The sequence below is a fragment of the Herpailurus yagouaroundi genome, unplaced genomic scaffold (assembly GCF_014898765.1).
Source record: "Herpailurus yagouaroundi ecotype Mexico unplaced genomic scaffold, PumYag 250, whole genome shotgun sequence".
Classification (NCBI taxonomy): domain Eukaryota; kingdom Metazoa; phylum Chordata; class Mammalia; order Carnivora; family Felidae; genus Herpailurus; species Herpailurus yagouaroundi.
The window spans coordinates 22,791,673-22,813,632 of NW_024412467.1; the positions used below are offsets into that span (position 1 = coordinate 22,791,673).

General features: G+C 44.7%; 1 protein-coding gene across 1 annotated transcript in view; it reads left to right on the forward strand.

Moving 5' to 3' along the window:
- Positions 1-21,960, forward strand: part of SLC22A23 (solute carrier family 22 member 23) — a 182,997-nt gene that overhangs the window by 15,862 nt on the left and 145,175 nt on the right. The window lies entirely within an intron of this gene.

Here is a 21,960-nt window from a genome sequence, read left to right on the forward strand (position 1 = left end):
TGGTTTTTCAGAACTTTAAGTCACAGAGCCTTTTCTTCTCATGAAAGTGACACATAGAACTGGTCTGAATCTAGGACTGCAGTGGTGGTGGCTGGGGCTCTTCAGGTCACCCGGGAACTTTTGGAACCATCTATGGGACCCCAGCATCAGTTGTTTAAAAACGTTCTCTGGATGATTTCCACATGGTACAGTTTTTCCCCCAGGGGACATTTGGCAATGTCCAGAAACATTTTGGGTGGTCACAGCTGAGAAGGGAGTGCTACTGACATCTGGTGGGTAGAGACCAGGGATGCTGCTGAATATCCCACAATGCACAGGACAGCCCCCACAGCAAAGAATGATTCAGTTGAGCATGCCAAGTTTGAGAAATCCTGGTCTAGGCTAATACAGAAGTTCATTGTTTTTTCTGACCATACCCAGCAGATGGCCGGGGTCAGCCCGGGTGAGACCTTGGTTCCTCTGTAACCCACAAGAGGAGCATTGGTATGCAGGCTCAGGAGTTCTAGAAGAGCGATTCATCACACCAGGAATTATCACAGTTCAGCCAGGGCCCCTCTGCCCTCTGTGAAGAACGGGTTTGCTAAGTGCATTAGTGGTATAAACTAAGTGTCAGCAGGCACGTTTAGCCTACCTAGGGAAGCGCATTATGAAACACTGCCTTAGCATATTTATGTACAAATGAATGTTGCTAAACGACCAAGTCACTCATTAAAGGAGGTCCTTTGAAACTGCTTGGAATAATGGTTAATTACTTGAAAAGGAAACATTTATTTGGAAGTAAAAGGTATTTATTTTCAAAACGTCTCTAATTCAGACCAGCTTTTTCCATAATGAATTCCCATTAAGGTGGTTTGATAATGTTTTCAGCAGCAGGAAACAAGAACTCCCTCAGGGGACAGAGGCCAAGAAGTAGAGTTCAGAATCAAACATAAGCACGGTTTACATTGACTGAATAGCAGCTCGGGCTTGACCTTTCCCTTGGGCACAGGCAGTGAACCTTAAGTGGTCTTCTTGTGACATTTACCTGTGCTTATCTGTGAAAGTAAGGATGTGAGGTATCAGCTAGGGATGCTGGTGAGGCACCCCCTTGATTAACCTAAGCCAACTCCCTACCTCAGGGAGGTCCTGACCCCAGTCAGCTTCCATGCCCTCCTCAGCAGTGGACTCTTTCCCTCCTTATATGTTCATGGCATAACCTGGCTGTCCCACTCATTTATATTACATTTGGAGCGTTTGTGCTTGATATCCTTGATATCCCTAATAAAGAACTGTCAAGGGCCACAGATGGTGAGACAGCTGAGTGTCCTGGGGCAGGGCAGAGAGTCCTATCTCGCTCTTAGAAGGAACTTTCAAGTAGTAAATAAAGGTGCTTCAACTAGAGGTCATCCAGTGAGAGGTAGTGAAATGCAGGAAGGCGATGTGTCTTCATAGGAGCCTGGTAGTTTCTGGAGCCGTGTTGTATGGTGAGTCACTGGATCTTCTGTGTTCCAAGGTAGGATTTTTATTGCTTCATCTTAATAGAAGATTTATTTTTAATCTTTTTTCTGGGAAGTCCCATAAGAAACAAGTTTTCAAATATGCGTGTCATCTAGGCTGTGAGAGTGTTTTGGGGTTTTGTTTTTGTTTTTGTTTTATTTTTGGTTTATTTTATTTTGTTTTATTTTTGTGTAGCTGCTGATAACATGTTTGAATTAAACTGAATTGTGCTTAAGTATAAGCAGTGGTTTCTCTAATTAATTTCTCATCTGCCATTGGATTTATCCCCATTTATAATTCTAGTTCTTCTTTGACAGGACCTCAGATAAGTGACTAATGGGAGGGATGGTGAAAAGGAAAACTATAACCTCGATTATGAATCTCATCTCCAAAATCAATTTGGGGGAAACTGAAATGACCTTGAACAGGCAAAAGGTTACCAGGGAATTTAAAGACTCATAGTTTATCCTACTGAAAATAGGTTTTTAAATCTACATTCCTTTAGTATGGGGAGGCAGGACACACAGCAGTCTTTTTTCAATGATCTGTTTGTATAGCAAATATAGTGGCCTAATCTCATATAGTTAAAAGTATGTGCAGGGAAGACACCCCTGAGAAAAGTCCAGAGCAGCATGTGATATGCACATGTTCACTGAGCAGGCTGTCTGTGCAAGGCACTGTGCTGGGGCTGCTGGGGAGAAGGAGCCTGTGGGCCGTGCCTTGAAGATAGGCAGAGATGGGCAGTAGGAGAGCAGTCTGGGCAGAGGGAAGAATGGAGCAAACTGATGGTGAAGAGGGGGAACAGGTATGAGCGGGGGAATAGCCAGAACGTAAGGCCTGTGCAAGGAATGGGAAGAAGTATGTGTTTTCAGCGAGATGGGCGAGCACGTATGGTAGTGTAAAGGGTTTGAAAGCTTGGAGGGTTCATGAGGGTGCTGTCTGCTGCACATCGTAGAGAACCTCAGAGCAAATGCGCTTAAAAATTATCTAGAGGGGTGCCTGGGTGGCTCAGTTGGTTGAGCCTGAGTCTTGGTTTCAGCCCAGATCATGATCTCACAGTTCATGAGTTTGAGCCCCATGTCAGGCTCTGCGCTAATGGTGAGAGCCCCACCTCTCTCCCTGTCTCTCTGTCATAAAACAAATAAACTTAAATTTTTTTTTAAATAGACAGAAATACCTGTGATGTTTCCAGAAATCCAGAGATAGGATGGGCTCCCCTGCATGCTTCTGGGCCTTTTTCAGCATTGCTTCACGCTAATGCTGTGTTAGTCCGTACTGCAGACTGGGGGCCTTGAACCACAGAACTCGTTCTTCACAGCTCTGGAGGCCAGAATCCCGAGATCAGGGTGCCGGCAGGATAGTTCCTTCCGAGGCCTCTCTCTTTGGCTTGCAGATGGCCATCTTCTCCCTGTGTCTTCACATGGTCTTCTCTCTGCGTGTGTCTGCTTCCGAATCTCTTCTTATAAGGACACCGGTCAGCGACCTCATTTTAACTTAAACCTCTGTACAAATCCTTTCTCCAAATACAGTCACATTCTGAGGAATGGGGGTGGGGAATGGAGGGGGTTAGGACTTCAACAGGTGTATTTTTTTTTAATTTTTTTTTTAACGTTTATTTATTTTTGAGACAGAGAGAGACAGAGCATGAACGGGGGAGGGCCAGAGAGAGAGGGAGGCACAGAATCTGAAACAGGCTCCAGGCTCTGAGCTGTCAGCACAGAGCCTGACGTGGGGCTCGAACTCACAGACCGCAAGATCATGATCTGAGCCGAAGTCGGATGCTTAACCGACTGAGCCACCCAGGCACCCCTCAACAGGTATATTTTGAGGGGATACAATTCAGCCCATAACAAACACCGAGTTCCTTGTAGTGTCAAGGTGGCTTCCTATGACAGCAGGTTATTTGCTGTCCCCCCAGCCCCCTGGTGACTTGGAGAAGAGGGAACCAACAGCCTTCTCCTTGAGCACAGGGCACGAATCCTTCTCTGTCATCTGCCCTCCCTTATCACATGCCTGCCCCTGGACTGACACCACTCACTGGGAAATGCTGTGTGTGCACTACGGATGGGCCACCTTACCCTGGGTGCTATGGGAGGAGGGTGTCTGTGTAAGCTGACTTCTGCAAAGAATGGCACTGGTGAGAGGAGGCACTGTAAGTTACCAGCACAGCCCATCGCTCTCTGCAGAGAGTTCAGATTTCCTCTGGCAGGTGATGGGGTATTGAAGGATTTAAAGAAAATTTTTTTTATGTTTATTTATTTTTGAGACAGAGAGAAACAGAGCATGAGTTGGGGAGAGGCAGAGAGAGGGGGAAACACAGAATCTAAAGCAGGCTCCAGGCTCTGAGCTGTCAGCACAGAGCCCAACGCGGGGCTTGAACCCAGGAACTGTGAGATCACGACCTGAGCCGAAGGCAGACGCTCAACCAGCTGAGCCACCCAGGCGCCCCAAGGATTTTTTAAGCAAGGTCACGGCAGCATGACCTTTCCAGGTGCCCTTTATATTCCCAGCCGTGTACTGGCTGCTTTAAGCAGGCCCCTCGGTTCACCCTTGGGAGAAGCCAATGAGGCTGCCCTGTTAGCAGCATCTGCCAGGTGAGGAAACTGACATGAAGGTGCTAAGAAACTCGACCGGGGTCACGCTGTGGACAGGTGGTGAAGTCAGCAGCCCACCAGGCGTCACCCCAGCTCCAATATCTATGCTCGTTCTATGACGGCAGTGCCACATTTTCAGAAGACAAAGCTGGCTGTGCTGGAGGAGAGGGGGTAAGTTGCCAAGTGGTGGTGCTGCTGACGCTGGAGACCCAGGCCAGGGGTGCTGGAGAAGGAAGATAGAGCAAAGTCACTGACGTAACTGACGGAGGGAGATGGGAGGGCATGAAGCTTCAAGGGGTCTGAAATCCAGGTGTCTGTGGGGTTGGCTCCTTCCAATGGCTGGGGGAAGACTCTGCTCCAGCCCCTGGTGGTTGCTGCTGTCTTTGGTTTCTTTTCGGCTCATAAATGCATCACTCCCATCTTCCACCCTCCTGCAGCCTTCACCCCATGTCTTCCTATCTCCACCTCATCCTCCCTCCCTGTGTGTCTCTGTGTCCAAGTTGCCCCTTTTCATACAGATACCAGTCACACTGGGTTGGGTCCCACTTTAATGATGTCATTGTAACTTGATTACCTCTGTGAAGGCCCTGTTTCCAAATGAGGTCACGTTCTGCGGCCCCCGGGGGTAACACTTCACCAGAACTTAGAGGGGGTGGCGGGGGTGGGGAGACACAATTCACCACAGAGCCCTTTCAGGGAGAAGGAAGAAGGTTCCAATCACTGGAACTCTGGTGATTGTATCTTTCACGTCAGTTTTGCAAGAAGGGGGCTTTCCATCCATTTTGGTGCTGTTGGAATCGAGGTGGTGACAGAAAGGGGCAGGTGAGGAGAAGAGGTAGCTGTGAACAGGGTGGGTACCTATGGGGTACTTCACACGGCGGGGAGGGGAAGGAGGAGGACACAGAGGCTGTGGCAGGTTTACTGGGGCCCAGTGTCTTACATGTGTCATCGCTGAGTCCTGACCACAGCCCTTCTGAGAAATGGGACTGGTTCCGGCTTACTCATAAGGAACTTGGACTTAAGAGAGATTAAAGGAACGTGGCTAAATGGACCCAGCTGACCAAAACGGCAGGGGTGGTGGGATTTGGGCCCCTGAGGATCAGCGTTCCAGTTCTGGGGATGCATCACTGTCCCTGTGAACGGGCTTCTGAAGGCAGGCATTCGCGGAGGCTCCTTACCAGGGTGGTCGTAGCCCTGCATTTCTAGGGAAGAGCGTAAACCCAGGGTAGGGATCTGTTTTGCTTGCGTTTTGATACAGTAACAATAACACTCTTGTTTGGAACTGACGTACAACCCATAAGCACATTTGTTTAGAATCTCAGGCCTTGAAATAGCAACTGTGTAACTCCCTCTGTTCTCAGTGCTTGGCCTCCAGATCTACTGTAGAAGGGGAAAGTACAAACACATGCCTTCCCTCTTTGTGGTTAATCCAGCTATTTGAGATGTACTGTCAGCCAGGGGTCTGTGCCCTGTGCGGCTCCTTCCCCTTTCCCTCTGGCCAGTGGGAGGAGGAAACTGGGAAGCCCCAGTCACTTTGGGTATTCCTGTCTTATCTTTGGGGACCCATTTAAAACAATTTCCCAGATTTTTGAAGGTGGAGGTATCATTAACACGTTGGTAAAAGGCACATATCTTAACTGTATAGGTTAGTGGGTTTCAACTCCTCTTCCACCCATTAAGTACCATTTACATGAAGACAGAGAACATCTCCCTCACCCTGTTCAGTTCCCTCATGCCTGTCCAATCAGCTCACCCCCACAGGCAGCCCCTGGTTTAATTTCCAGTACCCCAGCTTAGCTTTGCCTAGTGCAGAATGTCACAGAAATGCAGCCACACAGTATGCAGGCTTTTGTGTCTGCTGCTCCACCCAGCCCCATCTTTTGAGACTCGTCCCAGCTACCATGTAAACCAATAGTCTCTCCCTTTTGCTGCCACACAGTATCCCATTTTGTTTCTCTCTTCACCAGTCGATGGACCCATGAGTTGTTTCCTGCTTCTGGCTATTATGCATTGACTGCCAAGAACATTCATCCTTTCTGGTCCTTACTACCTTCTAGCTCTAATATTTAAAAGTTGATTGACAGAATCAGAGCAGCTAGAGAGAAATCTTGACTTGTTTATAATCTAGGTAAGTTTCCTTCTTTGTCTTTTCTTTTTATGGGTAGAAGCAGGAGTGACAGGGTGGTGCCTGTGGGAAGGAGGGGCCCCCGACTCTGTGGGGCGGGAATCTCGATACTATTTCCCTGGCCCTAGAGAGTTCTGGCACCACAGCTCCAGTGACTCACTCCTCAGGTTGAGGAGGAGGCCCTAAGGATGGTGGTTGCGACAGACCAGGAATAAGGACAGGCAGGGAGAGGCCACACCTGGACAAGGTACTGCCAGGCAGCTGCTGTCACCAAAGGGTTCTGATGTACACTTGACCCTTGAGCAACACAGATGTGAGCTCCAAGGGTCTACTTATGCATGGATTTCTTTCAAGAAATACAGGGCAGTAAACTTATTTCCTTTCTGATTTTCTTGATAACATTTTCTTTTCCTTGGCTCACTTTATTGTAAGAATATAGTATGTAATACATATATAACACATGTATTAATCAACTGTTTATGTTATCAGTAAGACTTCTGGTCAACCGTAGGCTGTTAGTAAAGTTTTGGAGGAATTAAAAGTTCTATGTGGATTTTCAGCTACATGGGAGGTCAGTGCCCCTAGCTCCCACCTTATTCAAAGGTCAGCTGTAGTTTCCTCCCATCTCTTGTGACACAGAGCCCCGGGCAGCTGCTCCCGTGACACAGAGAACCCCGTGCAGCAGCCAGGCCTTCCTGCCTGTTTTGTAGCTACCTCCCACTGGTGGCAACTTTGCTGACAACCTCCTCTTCCTTTCTTTCTTTAACAAGATGAAGGTCAGGGGCTCCTGGGTGGCTCAGTCAGTTAAGCATCTGACTTTGGCTCAGGTCATGATCTTCCAGTTTGTGGGTTCAAACCCTGTGTCAGGCTCTGTGCTCAGAGCACAGCTCAGAGCCTGGAGCCTGTGACAGCTCAGAGCCTGGAGCCTGCTTCAGATTCTGTGTCTCCCTGTCTCTCTCTGCTCCTCCCCCCACCCCTCAAAAAATGAATATGCTTAAAAAAAAAAAAAAAAAAAAAAAAACAAGAAGAAGCAGATGATAATGACCCAGGTCAGTCTTGTGAGGGCAGAGACCTCAAGGTTTAAAGAACCTTTGGAGAAAACCCCAGACAAAACACATGGTACATCCCCTATCAGCCAGCCCATAGCTGGATGGAAGTGGTGGCAAGGCCCCAGTTTGCAGGGGCCCAAGCAAGGGGAATTCTTCTCTGATGGAAAATCCTGTTTGTTCCCTTCACTGGATTAAGGGCAGAGTTAGGGGAGTATTTTTTTGTTCATGTTTATTTTTTGAGAGTGAGAGAGAGCACACACATGCACACACACACATAAGCAGGGGAGGGGCAGAGGGAGGAGGACATAGGATCCAAAGCAGGCTCTGCATTGACAGCACAGAACCCGACACGGGGCTTGAACTCACAAACCACGAGATCATGACCTGAGCCCAAGTCGGACACAACTGACTGAGCCACCCAGGCACCCCTAGGGGAGTAATTCTCAATAGGAATGAGGGAATTAGAGGAGAGTAGGCCCTCCCAGGCTCTCAGTACCTGTCTGAAAACCTTAAAGGAAGCCATAAAATGTAGGCAGACATTGCACCATTTTTAAACATACGACCATGTGGCATTTTTCACAGGGTTTTCACATTTCTGTTTGCAAATCACTCGGCGTTTTGTCAGGAGGTGTGTTTGTGCCTGTGCACACGTGTCAACCCAAGATGACCTGCATTTTTTTAAAGCTGGTGAAGCAACCAGGGGTGCACTTTTAGTGAATAACCATTTAGAGATTGGAGACCCCAACACGTTCACCATACTGACCCATTCATCATGATGGCTGTTGAAATGACAAAGCCCAAGAAGAAGGTTCTCCCTACATTTAGGCATTTAGTGTTTTGAACAACGTTTTTACACACGAGCAAAGAAGCTTGGTCCCTTTAGGCTTTGTGAAAGCAGTCCCATGATTTGAAAAAAGACGTTTTTTTTTAAATGATTTTCAGCGTGAGCTTTTTCATGGTCTCGCAGCCAGCTCCCCTGCAAACCCTGAGTGGTTGGGAGGAATTCAGTGCGCATCCAGCGGGGATCCGGGCTCTCCTGCGTGCGGGTGCTGTGTGGAGTGGCGGTGGGGAGCCCAGCGTGGAGCTCAGTGCAGAAGACCCAGGTCTGAATCCTGGTGCTGCCTCTTCGCCTCTATGAAAAGCTGGGGGGTTCTTTAGCCTCTGGGAACCCCACTGCCAAGGTGGAGATGACGTTTACTGCATGAGGCTTTGTGGGGATTAAACCAAATGACTGATGTGCTCGCTCTGTCTCAGCAGAGTGTGTATTTTGAGTCCTTCTCTGCGAGAGGCTCACATTGCACTTAGGAGGGCAGTCACGCAGTCGGCTCTGTAATGCACCTTGGAGCTTGCTGCACTGTCCCAGCCATTAACGTTAGACCTTTACAACAAGTATGGAAGGTCACCGGACGTAATTAAGATCAGCCCTGGCAAATGCCAGCGTTTGCAGCCTGTGACCAGCCAGCTGAGCCATGGAGACAGGCGGCTACTCCACTCTCTCTCACTTTGAGAAACCCTCTTCCTTTGGCCCCACCTCATCTCCAGGCTAGTCAACTGTTCCTCATTTAGGTGCATTTCCTAGGTCTCCTTAAATGCTCTGGTTCTCAAAATCTCCTCTCCCTGTTTTCTAAAACATCCAGGGGTGCCTGGGTGGCTCAGTAGGTTAAGCGTCTGACTTCAGCTCAGGTCATGATCTCATGGTTCACAAGTTCGAGCCCTACATTGGGCTCTGTGCTGACAGCTCAGAGCCTGGAGCCTGCTTCAGATTCTGTCTCCCTCTCTCTCTGCCCCTCCCCCACTTGCGCTCTCTCTCTCTCTCTCTCTCTCTCTCTCTCTCTCTCTCTCTCCAAAATAATTAAAAACATTTAAAAACAAAATATCTGTGCAACTCTCCTAGCTAAGAAATGAAAGCAGTTCACACCTAGGTATAAATGACTGATAGGATTAATTCTCTTCCTTTCTGGGTTCATCCACATCTTTAAACCTGTTAATCAATGACTAACCAACAACCTGCAACCCTCATGCTCACCCATGGGCAGGCTGTTTTGAAAGTCTTTACCACCCTCCCTCCCACCCCGTCCCATGAAGAGCCAGGGTCAGGGATTTGGTTGTCTTCCTGTGAAAAAGGCTGAGATCTTTGATCAGGATATGTGTAACAACAGCAGCATCAAGCAAAAGCTAAAAGAAGGTTTGCTTTCAGTTAACATTTTAATTCCATTTAAAATTTGTTTTGGATCAATTTCAGCTCTGTAACATGGTGTGGGAGGCCCCCCGCAGCATTCGCCCCCTGTCTTGTTCCCACCTTTGTTCTAACTCCGTGTTGGGCCCAGGCGTGGGTCTCCTTCCTTCCTCATGCTTCTGCCATCTTCTAGTGCAGCTTTCTGCTCACCCCCAGCCCCATACATGCCCAAGGCTTGGAAGGTTCCCACAAAGAAGTCATGATGAGAAATGGAAACTTAGACCCCCCTGATGCACTGCTCAGGCACCTAATACACATCCACCATCAAGGCCCTTCATTTCTCAGAGTTGTCATTCTTATTCGTGGCCGTTTTCCATTCTTAGACTTTCAACTCTTCAGAGCCAGGACAGTGTTATTCCCCTGGGGTGTGGCACCCCGTAGGTGAGCAGTACATGGTCATTAAACACTGAAGCTGTGCCGTACTCTGCAACACGCAGATGAGCTCCTGGTGGGCCTGAAGGAGAAAGCAAAACTGCTTATGTTGAGGGCCGGCCCTAAGAGCTTGGGGTAACCTGCCTGGAACGTTGTGTGAGGTTGATGGTGAAGGTTGAGGGGCACGGGTGACAATGTGACACAGGAAGGTGCGGTCACTCTTCCTTTATTGTGGGGGATTTTCCTTTCCACCGTTCATTCATGGGCAAGTTGGAGGGGAAAAGATATCTCCCTGCAAGATATAGTCACTCCAGTGGCAAGAGGGTGCCATGCAGAGGGGTCCAGACCTTGCAGATTTTCCTTGGTGTTAGAATCCACAGGACTGATGATACACAGGAAGGAAGTGGTTGCACCACTATACTCTGCTAAGATCTTAATTTGGGGCTCTCTTCAAAGTGATAATGCTGTCTGTGCGTGAGTTACATGGAACACTGGTGAGCCCACATCCCCGTCCCACATCTTGAGTTTGTCATTAGCAGCACTGGAATACAGTGAACAGTTGAAGCTAAGACTTGAAAATACACTAACAAAAATTGTTTTCTTAATGGTGGTAAAATACACATAAAATTTACCATCTTAGCCATTTTTAAGTGTAGAATTCAGCGGCAGTAATGCTCACACTGTTGTACATCCATCATCGCCATGCTTCTCCAGAACTTCATCTTGCCCAACTGAAGCTCCGTCCCCATCTCACTTCTTTGGTGTAGACGACTTTTAAAAGAATGAGAGAGTGTGTGCAGTTTTGTACAGAGTACACGCAACCGGTTGTGGGCTGGTGAGGGGGTGTCCTCCTTCGAGGGAAGCAGGGACGCACAAGGGCAGTTACGTTGCTTTTGGAGGAGGCTGGATTTTACACAGCTGATTGTCTCTTGTGGTGGTTGACCTTTTGCATATTGTTTCCTAAAAGTATTTCATGTTTGTCCATCTGTTATCAGTGACCTTTTATGATCTCTTGCAAAGACAGAGGAAAATAGTTATCATTTTTATTTTCTCTGACCAAAAGGAGGGAAAACAAATCCCTGTGCTTGCTTTCAGTGGCCCTTGAGTCATGTGATTAGCGCCCCGCCTCCCCACACGTGGCTTGCTGGAGTTGACGGGACTCCTTCACTCCAGCCTTAAAATCCAAGAATTGTCATGTTGTAATTCACATTGTGATCAGAGAGTAGTATGTCATGAAGGGCAAACAGAAAACACATGGCCAACATCTCTCGTATGCTGCAGTCCAAAAACACATCCTTTGAAGGGCGAGAGGGTTTCCAAGGTCAAATAAGTTTGGGAAATGCCATGTGGAGATCCCACCCTTCAGGATTCGTGATGCCTGTGAACATAGTCAAGGCTCTGACAGACCCGGCAAATGAGACCCCAGCTGCACTTCGTTTAACTGGATGTCACCACAAATTATGTGACCGTCCATTCCCTTTTTGAAATGAACATTTCCTGGTGCTTTTTCAGGCATGCTGCCTTGAGAAAATGCTTTAAATGCTGACTCAGAGGTGAATGGGTTTTAAAGATGCAGCCACACATGGGAGCACAGTCCAGGGGCAAGGTTTCGTTTATGGACCATTCACTTTATCTCATCGTTTGCTTCCTGTCTGCCTTAGAGAAGGAGTGGGGAGCACCTAATGTGTGGACAAGCTTTGTAAAGGCTGCTCTGTTGAATCAGTGGTTAATGGAGAATAGTTTTTTTTTTCTTAATGTTTATTTTTGAGATGCAAGTGGGGGTGGGGCAGATCCCCAAGCTGACAGCACAGAGCCCGATGTGGGGCTTGAACTCACCAACTGTGAGATCATGACCTGAGCTGAAGCCAGCCGCTTAACTGCCTGAGCCACCTAGGCGCCCCTGTGGTTAATGGAGAATATGAATTTGGATTGTATGAATTGAACCTTTTCAGAGCACGCTTTAGGGCTGGGATGGAATTCAGATGCCCTGGCTTAGCTAAGCCAGGCCAAGTTCATCCAGATAGTGATTGCAGTTAGCACTATAGCAGAAACCCCACGGTTTTCTGAGGCTCACTGGGATCAGAACAGCTGTTTATTGTGTTCACTGGAAGGGGCTCCTCGAGACAAGTTCCCGGGTCCTGTAACTTAATTCTAGCCCATTAGCAGCAGAAGGATGTCCTCTCTGGAGCTAGCCCCTCTAGGCCTGTCATCAGCATTAAATACGATATAATTCTGACCACCTGCAGCATTGGGTGGGCTGAGGACATCCAGAAAAGCCCCATTGGCGGGCCACTGGGAAACCACCTGGAAGCCATGGTCTTATAACTTTGCAGCTATGTTGGCTTGAAAGGGTCCCTTGTAACTCTTTCTCCTCCTGGTGAGATTCAGAACACCTAGCACATTCTCCATTTCCTTCTCCCATACATCTGGCTAGGCCCACGTGGGCTCCTGGGATCTGTCCTCAGGAGAATGAATTCATGGTAGGAAGCAGGGCCCCCAGCGAGATGATTCTGGCTTTGACTTCAGGATGCTTTTGAGTTTTATTTGAGGCAGAGTCTTAGAGAACTGTCTGCCAGTGAACTTGTGCCCAGGGTGTCAGAGGCATCCAAAGTGGAAGGTAAAGGGCCCTTTCCTGGGGCAGGGCAGCCCCCCTACTGCTCCCCGTGCCCGTGGGCTGTGTCTGCATGTTAACACCCTCCCCGCCAGCCCCGGGCATCTGAGGAGACAAAGTGCATAGTCACATTTTGCTGTCACGTTGCCAGTTCGGCACAGTGTTTGTAGAAGATTAATAGTTCAGGGGGGAAAAATATAAACGTGGCTTTGGGTAGAATAGTGTTGTCTGCTGCTTTTTCTCTTTTTGATCAGAGAAATAGTATTTTTACTGAATGACTGTGGAGGTTGGGAAATGGAGCTGTTGCTGCTGATGAGGTCAAAGTGAAGGGCATTGCATCCTGAGATCTGGCGGGGACTTGGAGAGCATGTAGAAACCCTGTGCAGAGCTGTGCCCCTTCTCCTGATGGTCCCTCCCCAGCTGTGAGCACAGCTGTTCCCTCGGGGGGCAGCTTCTTTACTGGCCTCTCCCACCTTCTGTTTTGGCAACTAGCTATGCAGACAGTATATACAGCCAGTAGGATACCCCTTCATTTGGATCCGTTAGGGGTAAGCCTATGTGAGTAACACAGACTCGAAATATCAAAACCCTTTTTGAAAATAGCTTAATTATTCTCACATTCAGGTGTTACTTATCAACAGACATCAGCCCCCAAGGAGCTGCTTAAATGACAGAATTAATGAGTGATCCTCACCTTGTACCAGTGCCTACGCGAGGCACATTCTTTATGTTATTGACTCAGAACAAACCTGCAGTGTAGGTTTTGTGACTGCCCTATCATAGATGTTGAAACTCAAGCCACTAGAGATGAAATTACTTCCCATGGTCACACGACTATCTGGGGCAACAAGAGAATCAAAACTCAGGTGCATCTGATGCAGAATCTGTGCCTCCCAGACACGACACCACCTCCCAACAGTCACATCCGGACCCTGGGCTCAGCCCTCATGTTGGGTTAGGTTTCATTCTTCCAGTGTTCTTGTTCCTCCTATGATGCTCTTCCTCGGGGGTGATGACAAACAGCTCAGCCCAAGTGCAATGAAGACAAAATTGGTAAAAATTCAACGACTTGTGCTGTCCTCTAGTTAGACCATTTGTTGTGTGCAGTAACGTGGGCCAGGGCACAGGCCAGGTGCAGCCTGCGGGCTCTGTGCACGTTGTCCTCAGCAGGTCCTTGTTGGCTGTCTTCATGGAAAAGGTGGTACCGCTTTCCAGTCCGAGTCAGACAAAGCAAAAACATCCTTGTTCAAAGAGACCTTTTCACCTAATATTCACGCCCTTTCAAGATGCATAGACCAGAGTTGAAACAGAAGAAAAGCTGGGTTAGCTTCTCAACTACTCTGGTTCGTACTATATTATAAAAAAGATAGCCATTCGACAGGAAGCCCAAAATTTGGTCTCCATTAAAATGCTGACCTTGACTTTTCCCAGCACTTTGGTGCTAAAATTTTTCTATGAATACTAAAGATACTGTGATATTCTTATTTTTAACAGTTACCATTTATGAAACACCTGCTATTCACAGGCACTTTCTAAGTTGCTTTGGTTCCGTCACTGTAACAACAAAATAACACCAAAGCCTGTCCTACTTCCACTATAATGCTTTGCTTCTGTGTCCACGAAGTGTTGCATACCCAGCAACACCAAAGCTGTATAACCTATGACAATTGGGGCTCCTGAGTGGCTCAGTCGATTAAGCATTTGTCTCAGGTCTGATCTCACCGTTTGAGTTTGAGCCCTGCATCAGGCTCTGTGCTGACAGCTCAGAGCCTGGAGGCCGCTTCAGATTCTGTGTCTCCCTCTCTCTCTGACCCTCCCCCACTCGCACTCTGTCTCTCTCTCTCTCTCTTTCTCTCAAAAATAATAAACATTAGGGGCGCCTGGGTGGCGCAGTCTGTTAAGCGTCCGACTTCAGCCAGGTCACGATCTCGCGGTCCATGAGTTCGAGCCCCGCGTCAGGCTCTGGGCTGATGGCTCAGAGCCTGGAGCCTGTTTCCGATTCTGTGTCTCCCTCTCTCTCTGCCCCTCCCCCGTTCATGCTCTGTCTCTCTCTGTCCCCCCCCCCCAAAATAAATAAATAAATAAATAAACGTTGGAAAAAAAATTAAAAAAAATAATAAACATTAAAAAAAAATTTATAACCTATGTAATACAAACCAGGGAGTTGTTTTTATTTGCATGAACTAGAACTGTTTCTTTGAGTTTATTGGGGGAAAGGATAGTAGTTTTCATCAGACATGGATTTCTTATCTTCTCTTAAAGATCCATTTGACCTCAGACTAGTTGCTTCACGTCTCTTAGCCTTGGTTTCTTCATCTGTAAAATGGGCACACTGATAAGGATACCTGTGTTGTAGGATCGTTGTGATATCTGAATGAGAGAGGCTGGTCACAGCAGCTTGCAGAGTGCTAGACTATGGTAGTTAACAAATGTTAGTTCCTTTCTTCTTAAAACAATGCCTAATTTAGAATAGATATTTATTCTATTAGAGAGTTCTTTATTGTTTTAAGAAAAATTTCTCATATATTGAATATTCTATTGGTTTTTGTAATAAAACTAGAATTATCTTTCCCTGGAGGTAAGTTGCTAATAGTGGAAAGGTAAGCGGAAACATTTAAAACTATATTGCCTATATAAATTTTGTATAATAATTATGTATTAATTATTTAAATTAAATTACATTTGAAGAACTACAGTCACGGTGGGGGGAAGAGTAGAAGATGCATGGTTCAGTGAATACAAGCAAATACAAAGAAATTCTGGGAGTGGGAGCTCCTGGGTGAGGATGCAGCTTTGCATATCCCCCCTTCCAGACATTAGCTTAGAGATTAGGGTTATAGAAATAAGACATGGTCCCTTTCTTGCAGGGACTCACAGTTTAGTTCTGGGGTTGGCAAGCTTTAACTGCGAAGGGCCAAATAATAAATATTTTCAGCTTTGCAGGCTTTATGGTCTCTATTGGGTTATACCTAGCCCTGCATAAGCAGTGGAAATGCCTAAGCAGTCAGAGACAATATGTAAATGAATGAGTATGGCTGTGTTCCAATGAAACTTTATTTACAAGTCAAGTGGCAGCACAGTACTTGGCCTGCAGGCTGTAGTTTGCTGATCCCTGAGCTAGTAAAGAAAAACTTGTAAACAATAGGTGATTACAATATGCATGTTACATAGTCTGCATGTTTGTCATGATACAGGATGTCATAGAATAGGGAGAAGGGGTCTCTGATCCAGTACAGGAACAAGAGACACCCTCAATTGAGTTTATTGAACTTGATCTATGGAAATGTGTTCATTTGAATCTTTGTAATTTTGTACCCCTCTCCCTGTTCATTTAATTGTGTGCTTACAAAGATAATGCATGCTCATTGAAAGAAAACAATGCAAGCAGTACAGAAAGTCAGCACACTACAATGCACTGGTGATATACAATGTCATTGTATATCATTGGCTGAAATGAGTTTTGTCCTTCAGATGGGCATTGAGCCCAAAAAATTGGGGTGTATGTGGATATTGTGGGGCAGGTGCAGAAGAGCAATGCAGGCGAGGACCACGAGGCTTTTGGGGACCTGGCAGGTGCTTTGGTGTGGCTGGATCATGCCAGGGGTTGGCAGGCAGATGGGGCAGGCATGTGAATTGGAGGGGAGGGGCAGCTCAGGTCATACAGAGAACTTAACAGGGCTGTGTTAAGTCAGGCAGTAGGATGGGATTGAGGCATTTGTTTTCAGCAAATGAAAGATGATTTTCCTTCTGCCTCTGAATTCTTCTATGATTGATCACCTGGCTCATCAAATTCTTCTCATTCCAAAGGTTCCCTGATCCAACTGTCAAAAGTTTCCCATACTTGGCTCCTTCCAGAATTAGTGGAGCTATTTTAAATGTTAATGTTACAGTCCAGTTTTGCTCAGGCATTGTGTCATACTAAAAGATATCCTCTAGTAACATATGAAGCAACTTTTTAATTTTTCAAGTTAAAAGTCTTCCAGTTACTTAAATATGAATTAGTGTGCTAAGGAGCCTGTGTGTTGATTTCACTCAGGGCATTAATAGTTCCTCCTGTTTAACGCCTAGGACTGTAGAGGTTTTTCTTTCTTTCTTTCTGGCTTTGCAATAGGCCTCTTTAATTTAGAGGGCTTACTCTTAATTTCCCTTTATAAGGGTAGCTGGTGAGGGCCATTAGTAAAATACGCATTTTGGAATTTGGAAAGACTCTCCAAGGTTTTGGTTGGTAGAAGGGCATTACTTATTTATAATCTCATTGCCTTGTGGGATATAGATACAGTTTCCCCAAATGCCAAAGGGGGCATTAAACCAAATGAATAAGAATATTCAGTAATATAGGGGCGCCTGGGTGGCGCAGTCGGTTAAGCGTCCGACTTCAGCCAGGTCACGATCTCGCGGTCCGTGAGTTCGAGCCCCGCGTCAGGCTCTGGGCTGATGGCTCAGAGCCTGGAGCCTGTTTCCGATTCTGTGTCTCCCTCTCTCTCTGCCCCTCCCCCGTTCATGCTCTGTCTCTCTCTGTCCCAAAAATAAAAGCCGTTGAAAAAAATTTAAAAAAAAAAAAAAAAGAATATTCAGTAATATAAACCTCTGCTGAGAACAATACATGTCTTTATTTCCTTTAAGAAAAAGTAAAGGAAAATCAGTGTCTCCCATAGATGATCCTACATTGACTAGTAAGGGCCTGTTCAGGTGGTTATTTTTCTGTTTACTTTTAAAATTCTCTTCGATCACAGTTTTGTATTTCTAGCCCTTTAAAAAATGGTCAAATTCAGGAAGAACCAGGGACGCCCCCAGTATCAATAACTAAAGCATTGCAGTTTTCATTTCTCTTCCTGGGAACGTGACAGCAGGAAGTGGCAGGCAGTAAGAGTTGTCATTGGAAAAAGAAATGAAGAAACGAGATAGAGATCCCTGCATGAGGGTTAGAATGAATCCAAAATTACTACATTAATCAGAAATGGGGCTGTGTGAACTTTAAGAAACATAATCAACTTTAATGCCTTGGTTCTGGATTGGGTGTCCTGCAAATGATTGGGAATGAAGGATTTCTGGTCGAAGTGTGTCTTATATCTAGCATGAACGGGCTTGCAATAGATTTTTGGTGCAACTGTTCCCTTCGACATGTCTTGGTTTTTTGGCAGTAAGTTAAGAAAAAAAAAAGAAAGTTAAAGAGCAATTTCAGTAGCAATTAATGAAAGACAGAGGAACAAAACTAAAAAAAAAAAAAAAAAAAAAAAAAAATCCCCCCAGAGTACCTGGCAAGGGTGTTTATTATGTCATATAAGGAAGCTTGCAAGGATGCCAACTTTAATTGTCAGTTTTGTTGGCTACTGTTGGCAGTGAATCTCCTAGAATTGGAGGGTGAGCTTAGAGGCAAAAAGCAGAGAGCAATTTGGGGTTTTCAGGACATGCAGTATATTTTGAATTTTGATGAAGTCTTTTAGGGAAAAAAAAATCCATGTACTGCTAGACTAAAAAATTATTTAAAAACACAGGGTAGAAGAGGCTGCCTAAATGTCGAGGAGCTGATTGTAGCTAATGTGCTTTGTCAGATTGCTCACGTAGAGTGTGTGCGTCCATGACTGATCTTGCAGGTGGATGGGTGTGTGCGCACTTGCCCATTTCTATGGTCTCCAATTAAGAAATGTGGAAATGGCAAATCCATGGTCTATAAACCAGTGGTTCATGAGAAGCTGCTGGAATACTACTTTAGGGAGAAAAACGGTGGCAGAAGAATGCTGACCTTATATCTCTCTAAATTCCTACAGCTCAGTTAGGAGTTTTATTTTATTTAAGCTTTTGAAATTTTAAGTGGCATTATCCCTTTTGTAGTGCTGAACAGAAATGTTTCCTTTTATCTCAACAGACTGTCCTCAGCTTTAGAACAGACGACTTGCAGAGTGATGGGTGAAAGCATGTGGCTTCTAATGGAGCGAGCTCATCACTACAAGAGATGAGCTTGGGGAAAATTTTCTTTTTCCCATTTGTAAGAAATATGCCTTTGCTTTAGTCAATGAGCATTAACATAAGCAATCTTTGGGCCCTGAAGATCTGGTTTTAAGTCAGTTTCCACACCAGCTTCCTCTAGGCTTGAGTTTTTAAATTGTGTTAAAATGCACATCCCTGAAAAGGTGGCAAGGTTTTTGAGTGTTATTTTTAATTTTTAATGATTTTTGTCTTACCCTCACCACCACCATTTCTGCCTACCATTGTGGGAGTGTACATTATATTTGCTGTATTTTTTCTGTCATTATAAGGTTCATAGATTCATTGTAGAAAGTTTGAGAAAGTCAAGGAAAGAATAAAATCAAAAATAAAGCTCAGTCTTAATTCAGCCCTCCAGAGATAATCACTTTAATAGTTTGGAATACCTTCTAATAATTTTCCCTACATACTTAAATATCTCTTCTATTCACTGGGTTCTTTTTTATTCTGAGTTTTTTTCATACCATTACATCATGAGCATTTTTCTCAATCATTAGTTTTCAAAGGCAAATTTTGTTTTAATGGGTGTTTTGAATTTTATTTATTTTGAGAGAGAGAGCGAGAGCGCATGCATACATGAGTTGGAGAGAGGCAGAGAGGGAGAGAGACAATCCCAAGCAGGCTGCGCTGTCAGTACAGAGCCCATCGCAGGGCTGATCTCACCATGAGGTCATGACCTGAGCTGAAATCAAGAGTCAGAAGCTTAACTGACTGAGCCACCCAGGTACCCCAAGGCAGATTTTGTTTTAATGGACACATGGTGTTACATTAGTTTCAGGAGTCCAACATAGTGACTCAACAAGTCTCTACATTATGCAGTACTCATCACTGTAAGTATGTTACCATCTGTCATCATACAACATTATTACAATATTTATTGGCTGTATTCCTTATGCTATACATTTCATCCAGGTGAAACTTTCTACCTGGAAGTTTGTACCTCTTAATCCCCTTTACTTATTTCACCCATCCCCTACCCCATCCCCTCTGGCAACCACCAGTGTTTTCTCCGTATTTATGAGTCTGTTTTTGTTTGTTCACTTATTTAATTTTTTATATTCCACATGTAAGTGCAATTATATGATATTTGTCTGACTTATTTCAGATGGCCCTCTGTGTCCATCTATGTCATCACAAATGGCAAGATCTCATTCTTTTTTTATAGCTGAGTAATATTTCATTGTATATATCAGAAGCAAAATTTTAATGACTGTATAGTATTGAACATTTAGTCAAGTTCCCATTTTTTATTTTTATAGGTTAACAATCAGTGAACATCATTGCACTGAGACCTCTGTGGGTATCTCTGATAATTTCCTTGGGAAAAATTTCCAAGAAAGGGAATTACTGGGGTAGAGTGCACACTGTTTAAAGTAACGTGATGTGTATTGTTAAACTGCCTTCTGGAAACAGGGTCTAGTTTACATTCCTAGCACAGATTTGCACCTTGGTGTTTCTCCTACATCTTTAAGAAATTTAAAAAAAATCTTTTTTTTTTTTTTGGAATCAAAGTGTTGTGCTTTGATTTTCATTAGAGGAATTGAGTATTTTTCAAATGTTTTTTAACCATTTGTTTCATATTTTGTTAATTGAGTGCTTGACCCATTTCTAGTTGGAGTATTAGTCTATATTGTTATGTAAATGCTTATTAAATATTAAGGATATTAACTCTTTGTATATTGTAAAATACACTTTTCCCTCTACCCTCCTAGGTTCTGTGGCTGGGGTCCTGGAAATTAGACTGGCAAAAGGTCGATGAACAAGAGAAAAACAGAGTTTATGAACGTATGCAGTGTGAAAACACACAGGAGAAACTCAGTAACTCAAAGGGGTGTTAGAATCTGAGCTTATACAAATTCTGAACAAAGTACAGTAAATTTTTAGAGAAGTGACAAGACAAAGGAAAAGGGGGTTTGGCTGTCAGGGGAGGCAAACCTGGGAAGATAAATATGTGGGGAAACTCATGGAAGATAAGGTTCCCTGTAGTGAGTTTTGTTTGCAGACCCATTTCTGTGCAGACTTTCTGTCTTGTTCATGGCCATAAAACTTCCCAGGAGAGGGGATTTATAGCAGTCCTCATTTCTCAGAAGTTTCTGCTTTTAGTCAGATAAAAGAAACCGTGAGAAGGCTTCTTTTTGTATATGTTGACTCTCATTTGCCTTCAGCTCAAAATAATCTTTATGCCAACATGGCATATTTTGGAACGGCATACTCTGATCCCCTAATATATTTGAAAAATTTAGATCTTTATAATTTTGTTTATGGTATTTTTAACCCATGGAAGTTTCAAATAATAAATAAGCAATAATTTACATAATTTAAATCATAGTAAATAAATGAATAGTAATTAAGTCATAAGGGTTAAAGTGTTATAAAATCTGTCAGTTCTTTCCTTAGGTACTTTTTTTTTTTCTCCCTTAATTTTTAGAGATTTCATCTCCATTTCAAAACTGAAGAAGTAATCTGTTTTCTTCCAATATTTTCATGTTCTTGTTTTACATTTACTTTATCATAGGATTTATTATTACCGAAAGTAAGATTGCTTTTCTTATCTCCCATTGATTTTGCATCTTCTTTAGAAATTTCATTAGTTTCCTTGATGAATATTTTTCTACTCTGGCAAGTCAAGCAATTAGATGATTCCTTTGAAAATAATGCAAATTTTATTTCTTTTCTTTTAGCTTATCCTTAAAATATATAGATAGAAAACAGTCTGCCAGATTTTCCACAACCTCTGCCTTTTTTTTTTTTTTTTTTTAAACAGAACATGTGCAGCTAAAATTGAGAACACTTTTTAGGGTCAGCTGTCTCACCATTTAGTCATGGCTGGCAAGCATCATGAGGCATCTCCATAGAATGTCCCTGGTTTGGGAACAATGGCAAAGAAAGCAAGCCTAAGATTACGAAACGGGGCCATGACTTTAACGCTTTTATGGTCGTGTTAAACCTGCTGATGAAGTGTTAACATGCTTAATTAGAGGATTGTTTTCATTGTTCTGTAGGGAATGGATTTGAGGGAGGCCAGAGTTAATGCATGGAGACGCTTGTATTAGTTCAGGAAGGGAGGATGGTGACATGGCCCACATCCTGTCCTCACCCTGCCAACTCGTCCCAATGAAGTTTAATCAGGTTCTTTGGTTCAATTTGCAGATAACAGAAACCACTCCAGGTGTTTAGGGAGTAGGGATCGAATACAGGGAAACAGTGCTCACTAAATTGCAGGAGCAGCTGTAGGCTGGGCCTCCAGAAGGTTTCCTAGAACAGCTCCCTAGAACTGGCCCGCCCAGTGAGGAGGCTAAAGAATCAGGAGGTCACTGTCCAACTGCTGGCTCACGATTACACCTGAGCCACCTCCAGATGGAGCACTGCTAGATCTGAACAGCAGAATGGATGGCCCACTTACCCCCACTGCACACTCTTCCTAATGCAAGTGATCCCCCAAATTAGGTCTGGGTTGTGTACTGGAAGTTATTTTAGGGTGTGCAGCTGATTGACAGAACCTAAATCACCGC